This window comes from Artibeus jamaicensis, unplaced genomic scaffold (genome assembly GCF_021234435.1).
Source record: "Artibeus jamaicensis isolate MK-2021 breed Jamaican fruit bat unplaced genomic scaffold, CSHL_Jam_final scaffold_1964, whole genome shotgun sequence".
Lineage (NCBI taxonomy): Eukaryota > Metazoa > Chordata > Mammalia > Chiroptera > Phyllostomidae > Artibeus > Artibeus jamaicensis.
Window position 1 is genome coordinate 16323379 of NW_026522030.1, and position 13677 is coordinate 16337055.

General features: G+C 45.4%; 1 protein-coding gene across 3 annotated transcripts in view; it reads right to left on the reverse strand.

Moving 5' to 3' along the window:
* Nucleotides 1–12709, reverse strand: part of PLPPR1 (phospholipid phosphatase related 1) — a 228965-nt gene extending 216256 nt beyond the window's left edge. For all 3 annotated transcript variants that reach the window (XM_037140814.2, XM_037140813.2, XM_037140812.2), the window contains exon 1: nt 12549–12709. The gene's annotated coding sequence lies outside the window, so the exon portion shown is untranslated. The remainder of the gene's footprint in view (nt 1–12548) is intronic.
* Nucleotides 12710–13677: the final 968 nt, after the last annotated feature.

Consider the following 13677-nt stretch of genomic DNA (forward strand, 5'->3'; position numbering starts at 1 on the left):
GTCAGGGCTCAAACTCAGATCTTTTCATAAAATCTCATACATCCACTACATTCCACCACTTCCAAATAATCTTTCTGTCTCTTTCAAGGGCTGGAGGTGGTATGGGCTGCAGAATTACCTGGGGGAGGGCTGGGAGTCGTGCACTGATGGCAGCAAGGGCTGTCTAAAATCAGCAAGAGCATAGACGAAAACAGTGCCAGGCACAGAGACTCTGGAGAAAGAGGGTAGAAGACCGGAAAAATGCCAGAGAAAGTCCCCTGGGTAAAGCCCACACAGAACAATTGTTAAGGTGAAGTTTCTGTTTCATCTCCTATAACAATGGAACAATTATTCTTTTTATTCACATTTTAACAATACTGAAATCACCTTCATTTATAAAATATCGCCCAGTTAATTATCATTTGCCCAGGTAGCTATAATTTGACAAAACTTCCTTTTGGTCAAAGTAGAATGATAAGGGACAGTCCATTTTTAAAACCAAATCGAGAAATAATTCAGAATTATGTTTGAGGAAAAAGAAGGGTACTCAAGTTTCTTCCTGTAGTTCTTAGATGTTCAGAAGCAAATGTACTTGGAAAGCTGAATCTACCATAAAAGTAACTTACTACTATTTTTAGGATAGGGGTAGGCTGGGGTCTAGCACCTGGGAGGAAAAAAATGAGGAAAACTCTTGGTGGTGGATATTTCTCTTTCCTACGGGAGGAAATGTGTGGAAGGCCAGAAAAGTTCCTTGACAGGAAGTATCCTTTGGGTGGGTGGCTTGTACCTGTCTCTTAAAGAACAGGAGGGAGAAGATTGTATGCAAACATACGGAATCTAGGGTACCTACCAGTACTAGGAAAACGAGACTGAAGGCACGTATTTAACCAGTAATGATTAGTAACATTGTCGTAAGGTTTGAGAAAGGCATGCATTCTCATCAGTTCCAAAGCATTTCCATGAAAATACAATAATGCAGAGAAAGAGGGCTGAGATTGATTCTTTAGGTGTCCAGCCGGTAGCCCACCTGCCACATGTGACCCAACCCCAAATCACAAATTTACTTAAAACACTATGAGAATTCTTTGTGATTGTGTCACAATGTATTTAATGTGTGGCCCAAGACAACTCTTCTTCTCCCAGCGTGGTCCAGAGATGCCCAAATCATGGACACATGATTAATGCAAAGCTTTGATGTATAATGAAATCCCTCCATTCCCCCACATCTTGCTCTGCTTCTGAATTCCCAGGTTCATAGGTCAGCAGCAAATGAAGGTGATATTTTGACAAAACCTGACAAATTTTGAGGGGTTACCAGGATAATGAGTCATATTTTCAGCTTCTTAGTTTAAGTCTTAATTTCAAACAACAACAGCAAAAAGGAGATTAAAGTGTTATGGAAGACAGGGTGACAACCTAGTATTTTATTTTATTTTGATTAACGTGAATCTGTATTTTTTATAACCCAGTATTTTAAAACTTGACATCTAAGTGGTTCTGAGAGTTGTATCCACTGTATGTCATGTGTAGATCATAAACAATGAATAACAGTTGCTACAACTTCCTTAGTCCTTATGTTCTCAACTCTGTGTTAAGGCAGGTCATTTATTTATTCTTTACAAAGTCTCTGTTGGGGAGGGGTACTTCTATTACGTGCAGCTCACAGGCAAGCGATTTCAGACTTGGAAAGACTAAGGGATTGGCCTGCCATCACAATGGCAGTGAACGGCAGACCTGGGACCGGGACCCAGCTCCACCTGATGCCACGGTCCAAGCTGTCAATCTACCACATGACCCTACCTCCATAGCAGGAAAAGACAATTAGGGTATTTCAGAATTAGAGTTTTCCTCATGCTCCCATCATGGAGAAAAGTCATCAGTTAATATAAGAAAGAGTTGATGCCTTGATTAAAGCTGGCGGGGGAAAAATGCATTTATTTTGGAACTCATTTCTTCAGGTTCAAGATGGAAAGAAGCAAAACTGCAAAATAAATCTAATAGGTTTATAGAACACCCTCTCTAGGTAATGTGGGCATCCTCTCATCTCAACTTTAGGGTCAGATTGTAGCCTACCTTCAAGGTGTTGCTAAAACTGGAGACTGATTAGCCAAAGAGGAGGCAAAGATGAAATTGGGCAGAGTTAGCTAGGTGGGGAGGGGTATGAGAATAGGCGGGTGGTCTCCAGAGCATCTTGTAGGTGACAATATTTACATAAAGCATGACTTTAAATTTGCTAGGGATTCGTTGCTCATACTAGTGTTGGGAAGTGAATTCCCTAGTTCCCTCCCTCAGATGTGAGGATTGTTTTGCAGGCAGGTATAATGGAATCAGCACTGGCTTAATAATAACAGGCTGAAAACCAGCCTGTCATCTCAGCCTCTCCAATCATCAGCTGTGGGACCCTGGACACGTCGCTTAACCTTGATGGACCTCAATTCTCATCTGGAAAAAATAAGACAACTGGAATAGATTATCCCTTCCAGCAATTCTGTGAGTCAAGGAGAATTTACAGCTGTTGCCATTCATTAGGTTCAAATTAAATCCTCTCATTACTTTATCTCTTGCTAGGATGTGACCTCCTGAAAAGCATATGGTGTAGTAGGTGGCTCCTAGGAGGAGCTCAGAAAATATTTGTTCATTGATGGTATCTACAAAATATACATGAGGACAGATGGCCAGAGGACCCCAGGGTATGTCAGCTGAGATCTATTTTAGGATGAAAAGTAGCATTCAGTCATACAATAGCAGTATTTACCAAATGCTTACTAATCTAAAGGAATCGTTTTCATTTGAAATTGTAACTAACAGTACAAGGTAAAATAATACGTAAAGCACATTTCCACCTTAAAAAAGGAAGCATATTAACCAGGAAAATGGGGACAGACTCATAGATGGAGAGCAGGATGACAGCTACTGTGGGGGAGGTGAGAGGGTGGAGGGGTCAAGGAAAAAGGACTCGTGGACAACAGTGTGGTGACTGCTGGGGACAGGGGATATAACGGGACTGATGGCAACAGAAGAAATACAGAAAAGCTTAAATTTTTAAAAATGGAAAAATGGCATTTTTAATAAACATTTTTCAAAACATTAGAAAAATAAGATATCTAAATGTTAATGGACCAAAAATATTGAAGGAACATACACCAAACAATGGACAGTGGTTTTCTGGGAAAGAAGTTACAGCAGAAATGGGACTGGTCTCCACTTCTACACCACGGGCTTCATTCCATGTGCATTTTGTACAGCGTTGCAGCACCTACATAAGAAGGTTCATTGATTTTGTGATTGCTAAAATAGTCTAATTGTTCCCAACTGGCCCGGCCAGGAATTGTTTGTGCCACATGTTGTATGTCAGCCCGTGAAAAACAACCCAAAAGGTTTTCTCAAACCTAAAGATATTGCTTTGCTTTTATACTGCAAAACACACACACGCACACAAAGCTAATGTTTTTTTTTCCATTTAATACAAGTGTGAATGAAGAGGTCTTACTTTTCTTTCCTTTTTTTCAGTTCCTGTGACCCTCAGGAGAGAAGGCTGCAGGCTGATTATCATAGCATTTGAGTGTGTGGGTGTGCCAGGAAGTGCTAAGTAGCAAAGGCTGGAAATGGGAAAAATGAATGGCAAAGCAACACTCTCAACTAGATTTTATTTCTGGTTAATTATATCTGCTTTCACTTGATCAGCGATGGTATTGAATTTAAAATGTTTGGGTCAGGGGGTCACAGCTCCATGTTATTCATCAGAAGCATCAATAAAAAGAGCACCCCAGAAACCCTTGACTGTCAGCCACACAAACCCATTACTCCTCATTGTGACAGATCTGCTCCAGTAATTATGATCGCCTCCTCTTCCGTGTGGGCCGGGGAGCGCTGCTAACACACTCGATACCCTGATGCCTACAGAGAAAGCCCCTTCTAACACAATGCAGGCAATGTAAAATACGTGCATTTGTGTCGCATAAAAATTTATGACATTCACACAAAGAGGAGTATTTATTTCCTATGCATATGCCTCTCTGCTTCTTGTTGTTATTGATGAATGGGAAAAGATAAATGTAGTGGAGGAAGAGGAAATAATCGCAGAAGGGGAGCTGATTGCTCATTTCCCATCCATCGGCCCCACATACTCCCCCGAAGCCCTGCACCTAAGGGTTTGGTGACAGCAGAAGGTAATAGGGTGATCTGTCACCCCAAGCCTCTGAGAATCAGAAGGGGAAAGTGGGATGAGTAAAGGGGTTTAACCCCAGACCAGGGTTTGAATCAAGCTCTAGCTTTCAGAGCTTGGGTAAGCCAACTCACCTTTCTAAGACTTGGTGTGCTCAGCTATCAAATGGAGATATTAGTACCTATTCTAGCAAGCTGTAGAAATTAAGGAAATCATATATATAAAACCCCTTTTATACTTGACAGTTGTACCTTGGATGTTAATTACCAGATAGATATTCCCCTCAAAATTTCCTCCATTTATCTCTTTTTCTCCTTTCCATTAATGCTTCTTTTCCTCCCTTTCCTATTTTTGGGGGCAGAAAGACAAACTTTAGTTTTGTTTTGTTTTTTCATTTCTAACCTCAAATCTTCAAAATAGGCCAGTAATGCCATAAACCAAGACCAGCCAAGTTTCTGGGTAAAATAATTTCTTCCTTTTTCCATCTTGGATTGTTAAGAAACTCAAAAATATAGTACATATAAACAACATACATGAACTTATAAATGAGGACAATCTCTATGCTTTCCTTTAGCCCTGAGATATATAAATAGACAGGAAATAGTTAGATAGAGCTTTTACTCAACTTTTACTTTTTCCTTTTGCCCCTGCTTTTGTACTGTGAATGTAATGCTTACTAACTGGCAGGTCAGCCAGGCCCTGAAACGTTTATCAACAGCTCACACCACCAAGTCGCATGGTGTTTCCTTCGCTATTTTCGGCCAGGGCCCATGCCACACAGTGTCACTGCATTCTCACGCCACTGTTGGGGGGCTAGGGAGTGCCCCCCTCCTACTTCCTGGAAAGTGCAGAGCTCAGGGCAGTGAGGAGAGTGAGGCACCTGCTTCCGCCACAAAACTGAAAGGGGTGCCCAAAACGCAGTAATTGAGAAAAACAATATTTTGGTGCAATATTTTTAAAAATGAAAATTAATGCAAAGAAATCCATGAGGAACAAATCATCAACATTTTAAATAAAGATAGGAACCAACCCTGCACTCACAAGACTCTGCCTCCCTCCGCTCACCCTGATTCTGGTCCTGGGTAGACCCTGAAATCAGGAACTGGGCAAATCAGTTCTCACGCAGTTTAGCTACATGGCCCCAGGCAAATCACCCTGCCTCTCTGGTGCTCAGTCTACTCATCTGGTTGCTCTTGGTAGTATGATTACAGAATTTTCCAGTGAAACTTTGAACTTGAAAATTCTATGATTTTCTATAACACGAAGCTGCATTATAGGGGCATCAGCAATGACTCAAAAGAACAAGGTTCATTCACTCAGCCAGTCATTCAATCCAAAATGTTTGCTGAGCAATTATTATGTGCAAAATGCTATGTTAGGTGCTAAAAATCCAAAGTTGAGGATTACAGAAACACACACACAAAGAAGAAGCCAACCATAATGCCAAAAGGTCAGGGCAATTTTCCACAAGAAGTGATTTTGACCTAAAGGACTTAGGCAGGGGGTAACAAGGACAAGATTCCAAAAAGAGAGAACAGCTTGGTCAAAGACCTGAAAGTAAAACACAAAAATCTCAGTTGGGACACTACTGAGGTAATAAAGTTAGGATAGCTGAAGCATAAATAGGATCAGTGAAACAAAAAATATCAGCCTTTGATTGCAGAACAATTTTTAAAAAGTATCTTGGCAGAGTGTAACGCAAACAGTACTGGTCAGACCGGGGTTCACTCACTGCCCTGTTGCCACCTTCCTAGCGGATGGGGCTTCCAGACCCACTGGGGTTCTATTTTTGAACACACCACAATCATTTCCATGAAGAAGGGAGGCTTTTAATTCTCAAAGAATGTTGTGAACCTCACATCTGAGATATTTAGAGTCTACATCCCCCCAGCACCAAAGAGGCACTGTAATTAATACATGTCGTCACTTCCCTGAAAACAATTTGCTGAATAGCTAAGTAGCTGTTGTGTGATGCCCATGAGCCTGAAGAACGTGAGGACCAGCCAAAAAGCCAGCCAACTTTTTGGTTGGTTTTTGGGCAGCCACACGCCGCTCGCATCTCCTCCACCTAGACTTACGATGGCGGAGCTCGCCTGCCCCTGCCATGTTTGTCTGCTGATTTAATCCCTGCACTTGGGAAGACAGGGTTACCGCCAGCAATTTACAACCAACCAAGCTATCTTTAAACCATGCTGAAACACACAATCTATAGAATCCCGAGCATGCTGTCACATATAATACCTACTATTTATTGAACACTTACTCTACCTATGCCAATCTTCGTAAACACGAAGTCATCTAATCCTCAGAACTGTAGGGCATGGGTCCACGTGGTTATCTCCATCTAAAGAACTGGAGTAATCGGAAGCATGGAGAAGTAAATCATGTGCCCAAAGTCACGCAGTTGATGAGTAGCACAGGCAAGATTCAGACACAGCCTCACTCCAAAGTCCGTGTCCTCAGCCACTGTGCTACGTAGACAAGACTCATTGTCCAGCATGCCCAACTGACACCGTTAAATGTACAGCACTCAGAGGCTGCTGACATTTCCAGAACGCTCCAGGATCTGAATTCTCCGGGAGTCAGTAAGCCACTCAGTAATTTAGTTATGGGGGAGAGGGGCATGTCCCACACCTGTCTTCAAATCCACCTTTCCATGCTCTTGGAGGGAGGCGCCCTTCTCCACAATCTCTTCTCTCATTCTCCACACCTTTTGCTCTGCTCAGACACCCGCTCCTTCCATCTGTTCCCTTTTGATAAACACTGCATTTGAAGCTCACTGAACCCCCCCCTTTGGCCATAATTCTTTCCCCCACCAGGCATCATAAATGACTGACATGTACACCTCACCTGGATTCCTCACTTCCCATTCCCCACTGAACTCCCTGACACAGGCTCCTGAGCACGCTGCTGTGCTAACATTGCCTTGTAAATGGTCATCAGTGAACTCCTTGTCATTGGTTTTTTTTTTTTTTTTTAGTTCTCTACTTTGTCTTTTTCAACCTCTTAGCACTTAAAGTCATCCTGGTAATTTACACCTCTAATGAGAGAAGACAGTTTATGGGATTATTAAAATGCGCTTTGAGACCCAATTCCGCCACTTCCTGGCTTGGTAACTTCGGACAAACTCTTGGCATCTTTGTCTCAGGCGCCTCAGCTGTCGAATGGGGAAGGGAGCCTCAGGCAGCGTGGAGATTAAACGAGACTCCACACGTGGGCACTCACCCAAGGCCTGACACACAGGTCTGATGGTTTCAGTGAAGTCTGATCACCACGTCTCATGAGTCCCTTAGGCTTTTTCTGATGCTGGTTCTTTCCCATCTTTTCTGAGTAGTCTGTGGTACTTGTCTCTCTCCTTACTTCCTAAATTTTGCTAAATGCTGAGACTTAACTCTTTGGTCTTATGCTCTCCTGCTCTCTCCAGCCTCTCCCTTAATAAAAACAACAGCTGGCACTTACTGTGAAATCACTACACACTGCGATCTGCGCTATGTGCCTTCCAGGATCTTCCAGGCTCACCCCAAAATTAATTTCCACAAAATAGCACTCAGACTTCCACTTTTCTAAGTTCACATCCCTCCCCCTTTCCTCTGCTGCCATTCAGCCAGCTGCCAAAGGTCAATCCCAAGACGTTATCTTTGATAACTCCTTCTCTTTCAGCCCCTGTAGTCAACCTGAAAACAAATGCTCATGGTTTTACCCATTCTGAGATCTCTTATTGGGATTTTAAGATTGTAACTCAATATACTTGGGTTTGGCTCAGTAAGGGACCCAATTCCTAGGGCTGCATGGTCATGACTGGAACACACGTGGTTCAGCCCTCATCCTCGGATGCCAAGATGCTGTGAGCTCTTTAAATGAGACCCTGTCTCTTACAAATTCCCTGGCCCAAGATTACCTGAAAAGTTTAAGCAAAGCACCTGAAATGAGAAAATCCATATAAGCCAGGGGGCTAGGAATCAGGAATGGCACGAAATGCTGTTGCCTGCAAGAGGGGCTGACAATATAATTTTTAATATATAAAAATGTCATGTCATGATGCCGCTTTTTTATTGGCACGTCATAGGACAGTTCCTTATAGAGGTAGTCTCCCTGGCTCATTTTGTCATTGACCTCGCAAAACTTGATCACCTCGGAAAAATGGAAGTCTACTCTTCTTATGCAGGAATCATCACTTCATGACTGAAGCTCCTCATTCATTGATTTAATCATTCATTTAACAAATATTTATTGATTCCCCACTCTGTACCAAGCCTGTGATGAATGCTGGAGGTGCAGCTGTGGCTACCGCCACCCCAAAATACAGCAGAGTGAGCCATGCAAGTGAATGCTAAGAAAGAAGAGGGCAGAGGGGGAGCACAGAGAGGGAGGCCCCTCTTAGATCAGCGGGGTTCTCTTTGCCACTTGTCTCCCAGTCCCAGGTCCTCCGCTCCACCCCTACTGCCTCCATCCTTACTATTTCACGCCTGTATTTCCACAATAAGCTGCTTGCTCCCAGCCTCACCACCTGCAACCCATCCTCCACACAGCGGTCACAGACCTTCCTTCTCTAGTGCGTATCTGATCATCTCAAACCTTCCCGACTTCTAGACTCTCTCCTAGCCTTTTGGATAAAACTGAAGCTCTTTTGCTTGGGATATTTCCATTCACATTTAATCTCTGTCTATCTCCATGGCCCGATGGTTTGCTATGCCATGGAACTAAAACTCCAAGAGATAAAGGGATAGTCATCTACAAAGGAGTTCCCATCAGACTGTCAGCGGATTTCTCAAAAGAGACCTTACAGGCAAGAAGGGGCTGGAAAGAGGTATTCCAAGTCATGAAATCCAAAGACCTACAACCAAGATTGCTCTATCCAACAAAGTTTTCATTTAGAATGGAAGGACAGATAAAGTGCTTCTCAGATAAGGTCAAGTTCAAGGAGTTCATCATCACCAAGCCCTTATTATATGAAATGTTAAAGGGACTTATCTAAGAAAAAGAAGATAAAAAAGATGAACAGTGAAAGGACAGCAAACTCACAGTTATTAACAACCACACCTAAAACAAAAAAAGCAAACTAAGAGGACAGCTAGATCAGGAGCAGAAACGTAGAAATGAAGATCTCATGGAGGGTTAGCAGCAGGGGAGTGGGAGGAGGAGAAAAGGGGAGAAGGTATAGAAAATAAGTAGCACAGATGGTAGATAGAAAATATATGGGGGGGGCAAGAATAGTATGGGAAATATAGAATCTAAAGAACTTGAGACACATGGTCATAAACTAAAGGGGGGGTAATGGTGGGGATGGGGGTGCAGGGTGGAGGGGAATGAAGGGGGAATAGAACAACTGTAATGGCATAATCGATAAAAAATAAAATTAAATTAAATAAAAAAATAAAAATAAAACTCCAGATCTCTCACTGAAGTCACACAGAACTACTCCCAACTCTTGCGTAGTTTTTTCTGCCTGGAAAGCCCTTCCCTACTTCTTGTCCTTCAATTACCAGCCACCTCAAGCTCCCTAAGAAACTTTCTTGATCTCCTTTCCGTCCTGTAGGTGGATGCCCTCCCTAAGTGCTTCCATGGCATCCTACGCGTATCTGTAGCCAAATATTTACTCCATGACATTAGTTGTTAATCAGTATCATCCAGTTGCTGTATCTTCATATCCACACTCCAGCATCATGTGCTCTTACTATGTAGAATGGCTTATAGTTACCCTAATTCATCGCACACCCTCACAGATTTCCTCAGCCTGGGATGTCCTTTCCATCCCTCCCTACCTGGTAGAGGACTATTCATTTTTGAAAATATCTCAAAGATTGCCTGCTCATATCCCCAAGGGGGGGGAGAAATTCACTTACATGTCTGTACTATTGGCACTTGATTTGCCTTAGCATTATGGCGATTAATCAGACTGCATCACAGTTGGCTAAATACTATATTATGTTTCCTCCTCCTTGAAAACTGGAGCTACATTTTACTTCCTTTGTTTTTTTTCTTTCCAGCCTCCACTACATAATAGGTGCTGAGGTATGCTGTCTAAAAGTGAAAAAAGCCCCCAAGGAGCAAGGATAGAGAAAATAGCATACATGTTACGAGCTTATGGTAAAATGCAGAGCTATCTTACTCTTGAATTACGTCTTGTGTGTCTGCCTTGTATTTACAACTACATCATAAACCCCTCTGAGGATCAGAACACTGTTACACATTTTTATACTACCTCCAATGCTAAATATGGGGTAGGTGAATTTATAATGAATACTTCTAAGTACAGTCTTATATAATAAAATAAATTGAACTTGCAGCTGTAGGAAAAGAAAGTAAATCATAAAGAGAGAAAATATAGGGCTAGTAAAAAGCTAAAAAAAATCTTAAATTTTTCTTGCCAAGTTTGGCAAAGAAAATGATGAGAATGTTCACCATGAAGGAAAAAGGACATATCCTGACAATTATACTTAAGCCCCTTCTATGCCAATTAACTCTGGGAAATATTTCTGGAAAGGCCTTTACTTCACTAGTTTAAAAAAGAAAAAAAAAAACAACTTTCAGGTTTCTATCTTACTTTTAACATGCCACAGTGCTTTCAAAATATCATAAAAGTAAAGCTGTTTCCATAACACTCATCACTGTCCTAATTTCCTTCCTTTTTTCCTTTCTCAAAAACTTCACCTTTCACTATGTTGACTTACCAATCAAGGTCTCTTTCATATGTGAACTTTCTCAATTAACGTCATGTATATCATGTTTTCTCCCACTTCAAAAAAGCTACAAAATTTTAGAAACAAAAATCAGAAAAGGTCCCCGAAGCGGTAGAGAGAGGACTCCACCTGTCACCTCCAAGTAAAGAGGGAACCAACCACCTAACAACCCACAGCCGCAGGTCCCGGGTCTCGGCTTCCAGTGCCTTCTTCTGTCAGGGTCAGCTTGGCTTCCAGAGTCCCCACGCACTTTTACAAATCCAAAGCTCCCGAGGTAGAGAAGAGTCAAAAATACACCTTATCTGCCCACCCCATGGCCCAGCTGTAAACAAAATGTCAAGATGGAAACCCTCACACATTGTGTTTTCTAGACTTAGAGAATGGATTTGTAATCGTGCTAAAGGTTAGCCAAGGAATAATCCAGTCTTTTATGGGCCAGATGTGATATTCCAGAAACCTCCAAATTAGAGTCCCACTGATGAATAAAAGCCACCTACCGCAACAGAAGTAGAAGTGATATATGAATTCCCATAAGACTGCTGAGTACCTTGCCTCACACTCGACCTCTTCCCACTTAATTGGCCTCTAGTCACTCCTCTCCTAAACGGCCATCATCTGTCCCTCTTCTACTGCCTTTGTCCCGGTCCTGGACCCCTATCACGCTGACCCAGTCTCTGCTGTTTGTAAGCGCCATTAGATCTGAGGCAATTCCCAGGCGCACTCTGAGACTCCGACCCAATGGGGCTGGCATTTTGGGGAATCCTGTTCTCGGGAGCTCTTCCCTGGGACCGAAGGAACGGTGCTTGTCCACAGCTAGGTATCGGGCTGCAGAGAATCTTTCCCACGAAAGTGGCTAAAAGGGAAAACGATATCCCCACAAAGAAAAATAACCCAGAATCCTCCACATTTTCCACGTGTGTGTCATAAAACCCCAGGGCAAAAATAAAGCCCAGCTTCCCCTGGCTGCAGCCGCTGCCACAGCAGCCCCTGCCCAGCTCCCAGTGCTGCCGCCTGGGTGTGCGTGAAGACAGCACCTTCCCGGGGGAGGAGAGATCCTGGCGCCCAGCGTTTCTAGGAGGTGATTATGGTAAGCCTTTCAGTAACTCATCATTCATCCCCGCACTGACCGTAGCCTCACCCCGGCGCCTCTGGCACAGGCGCTGAATAAGAAAGCCAAAGGCTGCCCCTCCAATCCTCCAGGTGACAACCCCCCTCCACCCCCGCCCTCCGCTACGAAGCGCCTGAGTGCGGGGTTGGGAGAAGGAAAAGGATGACAGGTGCCCCCGCCTGAAGGAAATTCAACGGCCACACTTACAGCTCGGGGTGAGAATCCCAACCCCCGCCCTGGCGGAGAGGACTTGGCATCTGCTACCTGCAGGGCGCCCCCGCACAGCGGCTCCCGTCGCAGCCAGGAATCCAGCCAGGAGGGTGGAACGGGACAGAGGGAGCCTCCACGCCCCCTTTGTCTCCACGTTTCCCAAATGACAAGGGAGGAAAGTTTACGAGCGGGGACAGTGTAGCCTTCTGCTGGGTCAATCTGACACCTCGAAGGAGGCGACCCTCCCTGGGATCTCCCTCTCGCCTCGCACAACCCCAGCGCCGTGTTCATCTGCACCTTGAAACCCGCAAGCTGGGTTTGGGCCACCTGCACCGTCAAGTCCGGCTGGGAACCTGACCCTGCCCGGAGTCCCGGGACAGCCCGCCGCTGCGGGCGCCCTACTCACCTCTGGTGGCGGAGCGTCCTCCGGTGCGCCCTACTGGGCCGTCCGGCTCCCGGGAGCGAGGTGCATTCAGGCAGCGGCCGGAGACACGCTCCCGGGGCTCTGCTGCATTCCGCCTGCGTGGGAGAGCGAGCCGGCTAGCGTGCGGCGCGGGCGTGGACGAGTGTGTGTTAGTGCGAGTGTGTATGCGTGTGTGTGTGTGTGCGCGCGCGCGCGTGGGGTGGGGGTGCGCGGGATCACAGATCCCCCTCGGCGCCCATCCCGTGCTCTGCCTCTGCCTTCTCCGGTGCTGCCGCTGGCACAGGGTCCAGGTTTCAGGATCTCCTGCTTGTTTAATGAAAGGAAGGAGCAAAAGGCTGGCGGGGAGGGGGCGTAGGGGGCGGCCTGGGGGCGGGAGGGGCGGGGAGGACACCGGGCTGCGCATGCTCAGAGAGGGACTCTAAGCGCTCACTCCGGAGCTCAGGCAGAGGGAGGAGCGAGAGCTGCGGGTCCCGGCGAGCGTGACTGCGCCCACCCGAGCCTCAGGGACTCCACCGGCTTCCCGGAAGGCAACTGGGAAACCCGACAGCAAAGGTGCGCCCCGCGCTGGGATTCCCCAGCACCTGCGGTGCGGAGCCCGCAGCCCGCAGCGAGTTCCCCGATCCATCTTCGCTGGGCTCTCCTCTCCGTGCATTTTTACTGCTGGCTCCGGGGTTCCCATGCACCGCTCTCCTGCCTCTGCACTGTGGGGGACTCTGGTGCCTCTCCCCGGAGGTCCAGGAGGAACCAAGGGCAGCAGGTTTCGCATGAATTAAAATGAGTTATCTGATCTGTGCTTCATTCTTCCCCTCCCAACTTCCACTCTGTGAAGCGCAGAAAAAGAAAACTGTCCACCGGGGTCCCCAGACAGGTTTGGTGGGACGAGGGCGGGGAGGGCGATACAAAAACCTTCTTCCAGAAAACAAAGCAGGAGTGGGAGGAAGGTGAGTCTCAGAGGGCTCCATACTCAGCCTCCTTTGGAGGCCGGGTTCGGGGGAGGCAGACATCTGCCCTATTCAAGAAGGCCAAAAGAACAATAGATCCATTGTCCCCTTTGCCCCCCACCCCACCCCACCCCGTGCCATAAAAAGCATTTCTTCCTAAGTGGGGATTC